Raw genomic sequence first — 12,815 nt, forward strand, 5'->3', positions numbered from 1 at the left:
TGAATGAACCCACTGGGTGCCACCAGTCTAATGATGTCACAGGTCATCATCAATACCTTGGGACTCATCTACTCAAAAATATAAAGTGCTCTGCACTTTGAAGCCTTCATACAACTTGGAGAGAAAGATCTTCCCAAATGGATTGGTCTCTTAATTTTTCCACTCACTGAACAAACACACATCTAAAGGATTCATAGTTACACAATGTAATCATTGTTAGTGATGCCAGACCAATCTTCCCAAATGAAGCTGGTCAATTAATCTGAAGTGTTTCAAGTTCTATTTGGTTGTAAATGATGAGAATAGCATGAACAGGGGAGTCTTTAGGTGAAACAAATGGTTACAAAAATTGGAGGTTTTGAGTCTGCCTAGTAGAGACAAAAAAAAAAAAAAAAGGTATGCGCTACTTCTGAAAACTCAACCATTGAGAACTCTACAGATGGAACACAGTTCTCCTCTGACGCATACGGGGTCACTGGGGAGGCTGTCTTCGGACATGGTCTCTCCTTTAGAATTGTTAAACGATATTGATAGAAAGGGATGGGAGAGAGAACCGGTATTTCAGGAGTGCCTACTGTTTTCCAGGCACAACTAATGGCTGATGAGGATGGAATTCTCATTTAGGCAAGTCTCAGGTCATGGGACTAGCATGGGAAACCTGGAGGCAGGATAGCATGTGGTTAAGACGTTGGTCTGAAACTCCACTGCCTGGGTTCACAGTCTAGTTCGGTCACTTATAAACAACGTACACTTGGACCATAGTTTGATTTCTTTGCACCTCATTCTCGTCTTTAAAATGGAGTGATAAATTATGGTTCTACAGGTTTAGGTTAGGAGCTCTGGTAGCATAGTGGCTACGAATCGGGCTGCAAACCTTCAGGTCAGCAGTTCAAAACTAGCTACCAGCTGTTCCGCGGGAGAAAGATGAGGCTTTCTGCTCCCGTAAAGATTTACAGCCTCGGAAACCCTGTACAGGGTTGCTCTGAGTCAGAATCGACTCCACAGCACATAACCACCACCAGTACTACTACTAAAAAGCAAAACCAAAAACAAACCAAATTAGTTGTCATTAAGTAGTCTCTGTCTTATGGTGACCCTGCATGTATCAGAGTAGAACCGTGTTCCATCCATAGAGTTCGCAATAGTTCCATTTTCAAAAGTAGATCACCATAGCTCCTTTTCTTTCTTTCTTCTTTTTTTTGAGTTCCACTAGTCAGAGTCCTGGTGTGGTGCTGTGGGCTAATGAGCCAGACTGCAAAGTCGTTTGAACTGCAAGGTCAGTGATTCAAGCTCACCAGCTGCTCCTTGGAAACCCTATACAGGGTTGCTATGGGTCGGAACCAACTCGATGGCACTTAACAACAATAACAACAGGCAGGCTCAAACCTCCAACTTTTTAAACCATTTGTACTGCCTAAAGACTCCCCTGTTCATACTATTAATCATCACTTACAATCAAATAGAACTAGAAACACCTCAGTTTATTTGACTAGATTCATTTGGGAAAGCTAGTCTGGCATCACTTATAACTAATACACTGTACAACTGTGACTTCTTAAATTGTATATTTTAGGGTGCAGACACAAATTGTGACCCATAGAACAAAATAAGAGTTAGTCTTTTGGTAGCACAGAAATAGGTTAATAGTATATGCTATCCTAGCGTTTCCACATCCCCGGAGTTAATGCCTCCCAAGAAGAAAAGAACTGTGTTTCCAGAGGGAAGTCCACCCACCATTTGATCCTTCTTCCTTTAATTTCAAAGAGACTTTCTGCAGTTATTCCATTTAGTTTTAAAGACTTGAAGTGTTATGAAATAAATTTGCTTATGGTGATGGATGGACATTTTGACAACCCGGTGCTTTGCTTCTAAAGCATTTTTATGACCACCTGATATCACCAAACAGTGAAATAGCACAGGACACCAATAAACACGAGGCATATCCCTCTCAGGTTGCAGAGAGATTAGGTGATCTGTTTAAAACTGCCCGGCAACCCGGTGACAGGCAAATTGGGTTGCCATTAGGCCACACTCTTTTACATGGAGGTAAAATGAAGGAGCGGGCCCTTCTTTGCCCATATGTCTTCAATTAGAAACAAAGGAAGTCAGGACTTTTGATACACTTGAGAAAAACAGTGAAACTTTACTAGCTAAATTGAAAATCCCTGTCACCAAAAGTCTGTGAGAATGAGTTTCTGGAGGGCCAGCCCTGCTGTAAACATGTCTGACTTGTGGTTGCAGAGTAGAAGAGACTGGGGACTCTGGAAGTTCTGGGAGCAGGAGCCGTGGTGGTGCCTTCCCTGGCCTTCCTGAGAGCACACAGGACATTTACACAGTTTCCAACCCAAATGCAAAACCAAAAAACTTGAGTCCGAATGTTCCCAGTCAAGTAAAACACATCCCGAGACCTCAGAAATGCTCTGTTCATCAGAAACCGTTTTTCCTGATGTCTTGTAATCTGGTCAGTTTTCATGGGTTTCAGGAAGGTTCCGGGTGGTCCCACGTCCTCTGGGAACTCTGTAGGTTTCATGGTTTCAGTTTCCGGAGTTTTCTGCTAGCCTTGGAGTTCCAGGGAAACCGAACTTGCTGAGGAAGTAAGTGCCAGCCGGTGTGCTGTAAGGAGGGAGGCAATCTTCATTAGGATTCTCCCCCATTTCTGAAGAATCAGACCTGACCAGAACACAGCCTGTGTGGAGGTACAGGCTTTTTGAAAATTTGATTGCTGCTACACTAGCTCTGGTAGCGTAGTGGTTACGAATCGGGCTGCGAACCTTAAGGTCAGCGGTTCGAAACTACCAGTCACTCCGCGGGAGAAAGATGAGGTTTTCTACTCCCGTAAAGATTTACACCCTCGGAAACCCTGTACAGGGTCGCTATGGGTCGGACCCGACTCGATGGCACTTAACAACAACACTTGCATAAGAAAGATGCTGAACTTAAAATTTCTAAACGTGTTATAATGATTTATACAATTTTTATAAGTGCCATTCGATCTCCTTACACCTCTTTTCGGGTGTCAGAATTGCTCAGTCTGATGCAGTTCCCACCCTAAGGGCCCAAGTCAGCTGTTCCCTGTGTGGGGTGAGGCTCTGATTTCTGCTTGAATGTGCTCCTCTAATTCAAAGTATGCAAACGAGGTTTTCTCCCTTCTGAACCATCCCATGCAATTTGCTTGAAGAGCTGAGCACATTTCACAGCAAGAGGATAAGGACAGTCCAAAATGGATGGAAAACGCTCAAATGAACCATTTGCATTTACTGTCCTCCTGAGGGAAAATAAGTGCAAAAACATCTGTTGTGAAACTTACAGCATCATCTTCAACTCCTCCAACTTTCTGAGTCCTGGTTTTGTATGGAATAGCACTAACTGAAGTTAAAAAAACAAAAATGCAAAATACCAAACCAAAAAATGTTGCCATTTAGTTGGTGCTGAGTAGGACTCTGCTCCACAGGGTTTCCTTAGTTATGCCGTTCATGAAAGGAGGTCTCCTCAGGCCTTTTGTTCTGCAGCAATGCTGGGTGGGGTTGAACTGCCCAAGGACCTAACCAAAGGCAAGGTGGAGGTTTTGAATGAATACACAAAAACTCTGATATATAGAAAACAGTCCAAAGACACCAGTTGGAAGACAGAGAAAGTAAAAACGAAAAGTACACCAGCAGTTTCTCAAACAAGTCAGTGGAGGGACTCTCAAACAATGGAACCAGCTGAGGAGAGTCAGTGAGGGTACCAGGCAACCCAAGCTGTGCCCAAATCACACAAAGCCATTTGCCTGCCCTCTAACAACCAATTCAGGAAGCCCAGCCCAGGGATCTAAATGAGCGGGAATCTTTTCATACATTTCCAGCCCAGCAAAATGCTCCTCTTCCTGAAGATAGGACAAGCATGGGCTTCTGGAAACTAGTAAGTAGAGGACTACGGTGCAAAATGTCAAGAGGAGATCCACCTCTTCAAGATTACTGGAGTTGGGCTTCATTATCTGTCTTTCTGTTCTGGGGGATACCAGGAAACATGCATAGATATCAGATGAGAATCTTCCCCTCACAGCTTCATATCAATTGTGGAAAGACCAGACAATATCAGATCAAGGGCTCAGCATCCAATTAAGACAGGTACGTCGTCAAATACCAGGTTTCCCTGGATAATGCAAGTGGTTCATGAGCTTGGCTGCTTAGCAAAAGCTTGCGGGCTGGAGCCTACTTAGAAGCATCTTGGAAGAAAGGTCTGACCATTTACTTCTACAAAATCAGCCACTAAGAACCCTATGGAGCATATTCTATTCTAGTACACGTAGGGGCAACCACAAATAGGAATTGATAGTAACTTAAAAAAAAAAAAAAATCAACCTGCAAATTGGTTTTCTTCTTTTCTTTTAGAGTTGCTTTAATCCTAATTGCATTGTGTCCCTAGCTTGGTAACAAAAAGACCCATCCTTGGACCAATTAGAACAGAGTAAAGACAATGTCTAGGAGCATGTGAGACTGAACAGCAGGCCTCTGGTAACAGTGACAATCTTGACTCAAAACCAGTTGGATCTTAATCAATAACATGCTTTGACCTTGCAGCGCAACTGATAGCGCTGTTTCAGTCTGGACTGCAAAAAGTACCCAAAGTTTTTCAGCCCTTACTTTGACTTGTCTTGTCTTTTTTATCTATGTCCAACCAGGACCCTCCCTGGGTGCACTTTGGATCCTTAGGTCAAAGCTGTTAGAAGCAAGCACTTGGCTGATACCTGCCTCTGTCTCCTTAGGATGGAGGACTTCCCTGTGAAGATTGAATCTTTGCTGATCTTGGCACATTCTGAGATCCTGCACATATGTGGGCCCCAACTGTGACCAGCTGGATGAATGTCACCAGGGAAAACCTCTCATCACAGCGGGTCATTTCCTTTCTCAGGCTACAAGCATAGAGTTTTGTCAACTGGGGCAAGAGAAAGTAGGTCGACACAGAACTGCTGGCTGGAAGAAGGAAATCATACAATGTTGATTAGAGGTATCTATGATCCGTGGTGAGATAGAGACCTCATCTCTGCTGAGGGTGACTTTGGACTACACCCATTTGCCTTCTATTTCTGAAGGGCATGTGGTGTGATTCCAAACCATGCAACTCACCAAAATCAGCACTAATTAGCCAGCTTTTCACAGTCAAATTTATTTCCTAAGAATCAGCATATTTCTAGCTTGTGTCTGACAATGTTTCCAAGTGTACATGGCCCATAGTTCTGGATGTAGCAGAGCCAAACTTAGTTTACCACTTCCACAAAAAGTTATTTCCTCATAGGTTCTTCTCTGTTGGTTAGCTGCCTGAAATCCTTGACGAAGACAACAAGATGTTTCATTCTAGTTTCTGATGTAAAAACTATATGCCATGTGACCAGAGGTGCCCACTGAAAATGTCCACTATGATTTCAATGGATGATACAGATTTTTGCCTGAGTTTTAAGTTTTTTAGGTGGTTGGGGATGGGGATGGGATGAGGATGGGCAGGGGTGCCCTAGAACACAAGGACCATGGGTCACCTGCAAAGGGAAGAGGTATCTGAAAGTATACAGAAAGGAGCATGCAGGGGAAAGTCAGACAGCTTCACCGACTCCACAATTTGTCTGGTCTGCCAGTTGATGATTCTTTTGTCATCAGTAGAACCAGTCCCTTTGTCAGACCTCTCAGTGGGAAGGTAAGCTGCCTTTTTCCTTCCCAGCAATGCTAACAGAGGCTTAGCTTCCTAGGGTACCAGAACCAGCAGCACACAGAGACTGCTCATTCACTGAATTAAGCTGACTCCACTCAGCAGAGCTGAGTGGCTGTCTTCCATGCGAGGACCAGCTCTCATTCACCAGGTTAGAGGCAAGTAACCCAGCACTGTGGCTTCAAAGCTTCAAGGGCAGGAATCCATAGGTCCACAGCCAACCTGGGTCTCCTAACGGGGGATATGATATGGAAGCAGAGGCTACTTCCGACAAACCAGCCACATGTTTCCATCGGATCCTCAAAGGCTGAACGCACCCATAACTCAGTCCGAGAAGATGAGTCTCTTATCAGAAAGAAGGCACCTCAAGACGAAGTTAAACTTCCCTCATCCTCCGCTTTCCCTTTACTGCTGCCTAGCTATGGGGGAATTCAGGAAGCTTAGCTTTACTACCAGGGTCTTCCTCTCCTCTTTAATGGCACTGGTGGGAGTAAAACAGAACCAGCTTTTCTCAGAATTGCTGCTGAACCATTTTGCCAAAAAGTGCCACAGGCAGAGCACATGGTGTATAAATACATTGAAAGTTTTTCTGTTAAAATGGATTTGGGCTGGACTATCTGGGAACTGATTGAAGAGACTGGATCTGGCTGACTCTTCATATTGACAAAATAAGAAGAATTACCAGAAAACCCTAAAATCATCTGTTGCATTAAAAATATTATTACTCTGAATACAAAAGGCGATACTTGTTTTCATCTCCAGCATTTCCTTGGACATAATTAAACCGTAGCGAAGTGGTTATGAATGAGGCTGCAAACCTTAAGGTCAGCAGTTTGAAACTACCAGCTGTTCCATGGGGAAAAGATGAGGCGTTCTGCTCCCGTAAGATTTACAGCCTTGGAAACCCTGTACAGGGTCACTATGAGTCGGAACCGACTTCACGTAACCACCACCACCATCCCTTTTAAGGGGAGTGTGGTGGCACCATACAATAAGCACTGGACTGCAAACCATAAGTTTGGTGGTTCGAGTCCACCAGGTGCTCTGCAGGAAAAAGATGAAGCGTTCTGCCCCTGCAAAATTTTTAAAAACCTCGGAAACCCATTACTGGGTCGCTTTGAGTCGCATGCAACAAGGAGCTCTGGTAGTGTAGTGATTATGAGTCGGGCTGCTAACCTCAGGGACAGCAGTCCGAAACTACCAGCTGTTCTGCAGGAGAAAGATGAGGCTTTCTGCTCCCATGAAGATTTACAGCCTGGGAAACCCTGTACAGGGTCGCTGTGAGACGGAACAGACTCCACGGCACATAACAACGACAACAACAACAACATGAGTTGGAACTGACTCAATGGTGCTTAGAAACAACAACAACAATCCCTTTAAAGGTTGTTACTGTTGTTAAATACATTTGGGTCAGATCTGGCCCATAGCAATGCTGGTTAGGGTTTCTAAGGTGTAGCTGGTGGGTTTGAACCGCCAATTTTGTGGTTCAAAGTGACCTTACGATCCAGCGCATGATCCTGCAGCTCTACACCAGGACTCCCCCTTAAAGGTAGTGGTGGTGATGTGCCGTGGAGTTGGTTCCGACTCACAGCGACCCTGTACAGGGCTTCTGAGGCTGTAAATCTTTACAGAAGTAGAAAGACTCATCTTTTTCCCACGGAACAGCTGGTAGTTTCGAACCGCTGACCTTGCGGTTCACAGCCCGAATCATAACCACTACGCTATCAGGCCCCCTTAAAGGTAGGCAGTATCATATTTGTTTTCACAACCTTAATTTGATGATGTCCTTTAATTCTTTCACTCTTTCATCTTTTAAAAAATCATATAACCTACAAAAAGATATTTGGAAGATTACTCTATTAACTGGATTCATGAAACAACTCTGAATATATTTCCTTATTCTCTGATTGATTGTGTGGGAAATAAATAAACCCAAATGGTAGTATGTTTATATTTCCAAGTCAGGAATATTTTTCTCTCACTGCTCTACTTCTAAAACAGGTTCCCAAGAAAGTGCATAAAATATCAAAATAGCATTTTCGAAATCTGCCAAACCTTTAATGTTCGCATCTCAGCAAGAAAATGCGTAACTAGTGAGTAAACTGCCTCTTTGTCAAACGTAAATGTGGCAAATTCTAAGGTGGTTCCCTTTTCAACTAAATTGTCTCAGCATGTGGAGCAGCAGGGAGAATGTTTCCGATAGGATCCAGGCGAAAAACCAATCTTTCTGTTATTTTTCCAGAAGGGCATCATATTAAATTCCCGAGAGAAATGATGAGACATTCGTTGTGAAATGGTACTTTTCCTCTCAGAATCACCTACCTGATTGAAAATGTGTTTGATTCTTCGGGGCGTGTCTGTAACGTTCAAGGGAGTACAGTCACAGCCTTCTTCCTTCACAGGCAGAGGAGATATTAATGAATTCTGAAACCTGACTCCTTGCTCAGATTTCCACCAGGCCTGACCTCCTCAAGACCTAGCCTGACTCCACATACATGCTTTTTGAGAGACACGGTTTTTTCTCGTCTGGAGAGCAATGTAATTAGAAAGCCATTTGGCCCACACACGCTGCTTCCATCGGCACTTGGCATGGCTTCCACCTGCTTCTGGCAGAGCTGGTTGTGTTCTGCCGTGGCTGTCCTCTGAGCTGTCTAGCAGCTCACGGAATCCTCATCTGTGCTTACTCAGAGGCCAGGTAGGGCCAGGCTCAGAAGGTGGCTACACTGGATCCTGGTGTCAGTATGCGTTCCCCAAGACTCCTGGGCATTGTGATGAGACATCTCTTTACAAAGCAAAGCTTGGTGGTGTGATACAAGCTGACTCACCACCCTGCCTGTCTGCGTTCCTGTCTTTATTACTGAGTGCCCGGGTGCAAAGGGTTTCCGGTGGCAAGTTTAACTCCAAACCAAATTCATGGTACTGCTCCCAACTTTTCTCTGCATTTCCCAAATGCAAGTTAGCTGAGTGTCAAGCATGAGAGAGCCTTTGTATCTCTCCTACTTAGCGCTCTGCTGAAGGAAACATTTCTAGGGCATCGTTACTGGGCTGACCGAAGGGCATGAGCAAGGAGGGCTCCTCATCGCCCCCAGAGGAGCTTCTAGTCCCCTTTGGAAGAAAGAGAATAGAAACGGCACAAGAGGAGGCTATAAAAGGGCTATAAGTGTTCTGGTCTATGACCAGAATATTGGAACCAGGGTTATTTGAATAGAGGTACTTTGCACTCCTGATGTGGCGCTGTAGGATAAGCACCGGGCTGTTAATCACAAGGTCAGTGGTTCAAACCCACTGACTGCTTCTTGGAAACCCTAAGCAGGGTTGCTATGAGTCAGAACTGACTCCATGGCGCTTACCAACAGGAACAACTTTGGATCTTTTAGCATGGAGTGTGTGCTGGGTGGTATACTAGTTTTGGACGGTTGCTGTAGCAAATGACCTCAAAGTTAGTGGCTTAGAAAACATACATGTATTTTTGTGCTATCCTAGAGGCCAGAATTTTGAAATCAGTTATTTTGGGTCCAAACCACAGCACGGTAGGACAACAGTCCCTCTATCCTTTTCCAGCTCTTAGTGGTAGGTGACATCCCTTGACTCTTAGCATCATCACTTCAGTATCTGCCTCTGTGTTTATCAAATCTTCAAATCTCCTTAACTGAATTATCTTTTCAAAGTCCTTTTTTTTTTTTTTAAGTGGTTACAAAACAAAATAATATATTAAAATGCAAGGGAACAGTATAGACCAGAGTTGTTAAGGTCAGATTTGGTGTTGGCATTTTAATATTCAGCTCCTGGTCACTGTTACCAGTCGTAGAATAAATTTGTTGGCGTAGTGGTCTAGCATTAGACTGGGAACGGTCAGAATTCTTCATCTTCACAACATTGAATGTTGTTTAAGGAATGAATTTCGCACTATTCCTCCCCTTCTTCTGCCATCTCTGTCTCCTTGTTCCTTATGCACCACCGCTCTCATGACAAATGTGTCAGAGTGTTGCTCTCTGACTTCCTTCATCGCCTAGGCCAACGCCTGGTCATGATCAATATCTGCATCTCCTGGGATCACAACACGTTTCTCAATTCTTGTTTCCGATATTCCACCTTTTACAGTCTTGGTGATATGTGTGGTAGCTGTTGTCAACACGGACTCAGATGTGATGGTTTGCGCAGTCAATAACATCTCCTTGGTAGAGATTTCTGTTCTTTGTGAGGCATCAGAAATTGTTACCATCTCTGTTTTTACCACTGGTGGCTCGAAACAACATTTTGTGGCAAAACATCAATGTCAACACAAGATGCCTGTCCGTTAACTGTGTGTGGCTCTTCCTCTGCATCTTCTCTCACGTCTTGCTTAATACCGCCTTCGCTTATATTCTTCTCTCCAGATACCTTTTATGCAACTACATCCTGGATCACTGTTTCTATGATGATTCTATTGGCACCTGCTTGTTTGACTGGGCTGGCTTCTGGCACTGCCTCCTCCCTCTCTTCTACTTTGGCTGCTTGGATGGGTTCCTCATCTGCCTCTTCTTCATACTCCTCCTGCTCCTCCCTTATGGTGTCCTCAGTCACACAGTGGTGGGGACGGTACTTGCCCACATCTTCTTCATTCTCACTGCTGCTGCTGCTCTCAGAAGACAGGCAGGTGGAGTCTTTTTGTGTCAGTGTCTCCACTTTATGAATCGCCTCAGGACCACTCCCAGGTGACCTTTCTTTACCTATGATAACACTATCGTCTTTCCCAACATCTGCCCACGCCTTCTCATCCATTACATTCAGAGTCTCATGTGAACGCTTTCCTTCAATGAGTTGCAAATGTGGGTCTGTAGTTTTGCTTCTGACTTCTCTTCTGCCATTTCCATCTTGTACCCCGACAGGACTCACAACCTCCCCCACAGGCCCAGAAAAATCCTTCCTAAGACTTTGGTCCACAACACCAATCAAAGCTCCGTCTAGACTCCTAGAGACTCATTTACTAGAGGTGCGCTCAAAATGTGGACCAGGCATATCATTGAGGATGCCTGCCTGGTGGCTTTGAGCCTGGGTGTGGCCACTGTAGTGGAATTTGGACCCCAAGGTCAGGAACTTCGCCTTTGGCGGCTGCTCTAGAAACACAAGTCTGTAAAAGGTATGATGCTCCACACACACTTTCCATGACCTTTTAGCTGCCCAGTGCTTTGGCAGTTTGAATCCAGTGGTGCTCTCAAACTGTTCCAGCTCACCTGGCCTCACTTTACTGTAGAAGTTGCTGCGTTTATAGGAAATTTTCAAGATTTTTCAGCCAAGTAAAAAGACCGATTCTGAGTCTGTCTTTGTAAATGAGAAGTCCGTTAGCATACACGCCCAGCTTGATGTTCACACCCTCGGAGTCCTTAGCATGATGCAGGTCAACTCCATACATGGAGAGCCTCTTTGCATTTTCTAAGAACTGAGAATCAGCTTGTGTTGGAGATAACCCCCTGTGGGTTTTCTGCGGCTCGACCACTTTCTCTTCCCATTCCTTAGTCTGGGTGGGGACAAATTGGAAGTTACTGAGGTCATCGTGATCATGCTCTTCCGGGTCATAGTACCCAAGGTCAGTCTGCAGTGTGTAGGATCCCAAGAGGGCATGAGTAATGAAAGAGCAGGGCAGGCGGCCAGAGGCAATGTCCTGCCTGAGTTGAAGACACAAGAAAGTATCTGATGATATCTTTGGTCAACTGAGAAGGATCAGGAGGATAAAACGTCATATGAAAAGTGAACAGCCAGGGAAGATTTCTTAGTTGTCTCTTTGTTTCTTTAGCAGGAGCTAGCCAGGTTTTCTACTCATGTTTTCCCTGAAACACAAGTCCAAAATAGTCCTTCTCTAGGAGACTGAGATGTTCACATAGTTGGTCAAATAACACTTATCCCTTAGCGTTTCTCCAGGCCACAGATGAATTCACTGCCAGCCAGGAGGGTCACTTTACACTGGGCAGTTGTGGTTTTCTTTGTGGCTTTTTGAGATTCTATCTCAGTTTTTTGCTCACCAGTTTGCACTTCCTCTGTCTCTCTATTTTGTTGCTTCTCCTTCTGGTTTTTCTTCTTGATTTTCCTTCTTCTCTTCTCTCTTCTTACTTTCTTCTCCAGCAGGCTGTATCTCAGCAACATGCACGGAAGCTATGGCTTCTTTAATCTCCCGGTGTTTTCTCGGAACTGCTTCTTCAGCATCACCCTTGGCCTACCTCTCTTCTTCCGGAAGAGATTCTTCTTTATCTAGGATGAGTAGTCTCCTTTTTGTCTCCTCCATCTTTGGCCACGACTAAGTTGTATGACTTTTGCTTCTGAAGCATGGAGGTCTGAATTCAGAAATACCGCTGCTCTCAGATGGGACTGTCTCTCTCTCTTCTGATGGCATGAACTACTTTAGCTTTCAGCTGCAGGAGATGAGTGAGAACTGTTCTCCTCTGGTTCGGGTGATTGGTTCTGCTGATTTTCTGCTTCGTCTTTAGGTTTCTCTTTAGTTAAATGGTCAGATTCCTTTTTCACTTCAGACATGCAGTCTACATTAGGAGCCAGGATCAGAGCATATTATTTACCAGTACTGGATTCGCTGGGTGGCTGTAAATCTCACCATGCACAACTGCAGCCCAGGTCTGTGCTCGTTGACAGCACCTTGTTGCTTGGCACTGCACAATCCCAGGATGCCATCCTGGTGTGGCACTGTAGGATCAACACTGGACTGTGAGCTACCAGGTCACTGGTTCAAACCCATCAGCTGCTCCTTGGAAACTCAAGCATGAAATCCTTCTCCAGGGACGGGTCTTTGGTAACTAAATGTCCAAAGTATGAGAGACAAAGTCTGGCCATCTAGTCTTCAAAGGAGCATTCAGACTGTACTTCTTCCAACAAAGTAGATGTCAGAAGAGATGCTGAAACTCTTCTTCAGCATAGACATGCCCGACACCACACATCAGGAGCTAGCTTGCCCTGGGAACCTGTCCCGTTTCAGCCCCAGCCACCGGGCTACTGCACCTGCCTCAGCCCTCCACTAAGTTTCAAATTGAAATTCCTTTTTTTTTTCAGTACAAGGTAACAATAATACATTCCAGGAATTGTTAAGCAACGTGGAGGTGGTTCCAACTAATGGTGACCCTATATAGGGTTTCCAAAGCTGTAAA

At 44.6% G+C, this 12,815-nt stretch overlaps 2 pseudogenes; both read right to left on the reverse strand.

Moving 5' to 3' along the window:
- Positions 1–9,591: 9,591 nt before the first annotated feature.
- On the reverse strand, positions 9,592–9,907 carry LOC102820352 (annotated as a pseudogene).
- A 161-nt stretch (positions 9,908–10,068) lies between these two features.
- LOC102820728 lies at positions 10,069–11,805 on the reverse strand (annotated as a pseudogene).
- Positions 11,806–12,815: the final 1,010 nt, after the last annotated feature.

Source organism: Chrysochloris asiatica, unplaced genomic scaffold (genome assembly GCF_000296735.1).
Source record: "Chrysochloris asiatica unplaced genomic scaffold, ChrAsi1.0 scaffold00258, whole genome shotgun sequence".
Taxonomy (NCBI): domain Eukaryota; kingdom Metazoa; phylum Chordata; class Mammalia; order Afrosoricida; family Chrysochloridae; genus Chrysochloris; species Chrysochloris asiatica.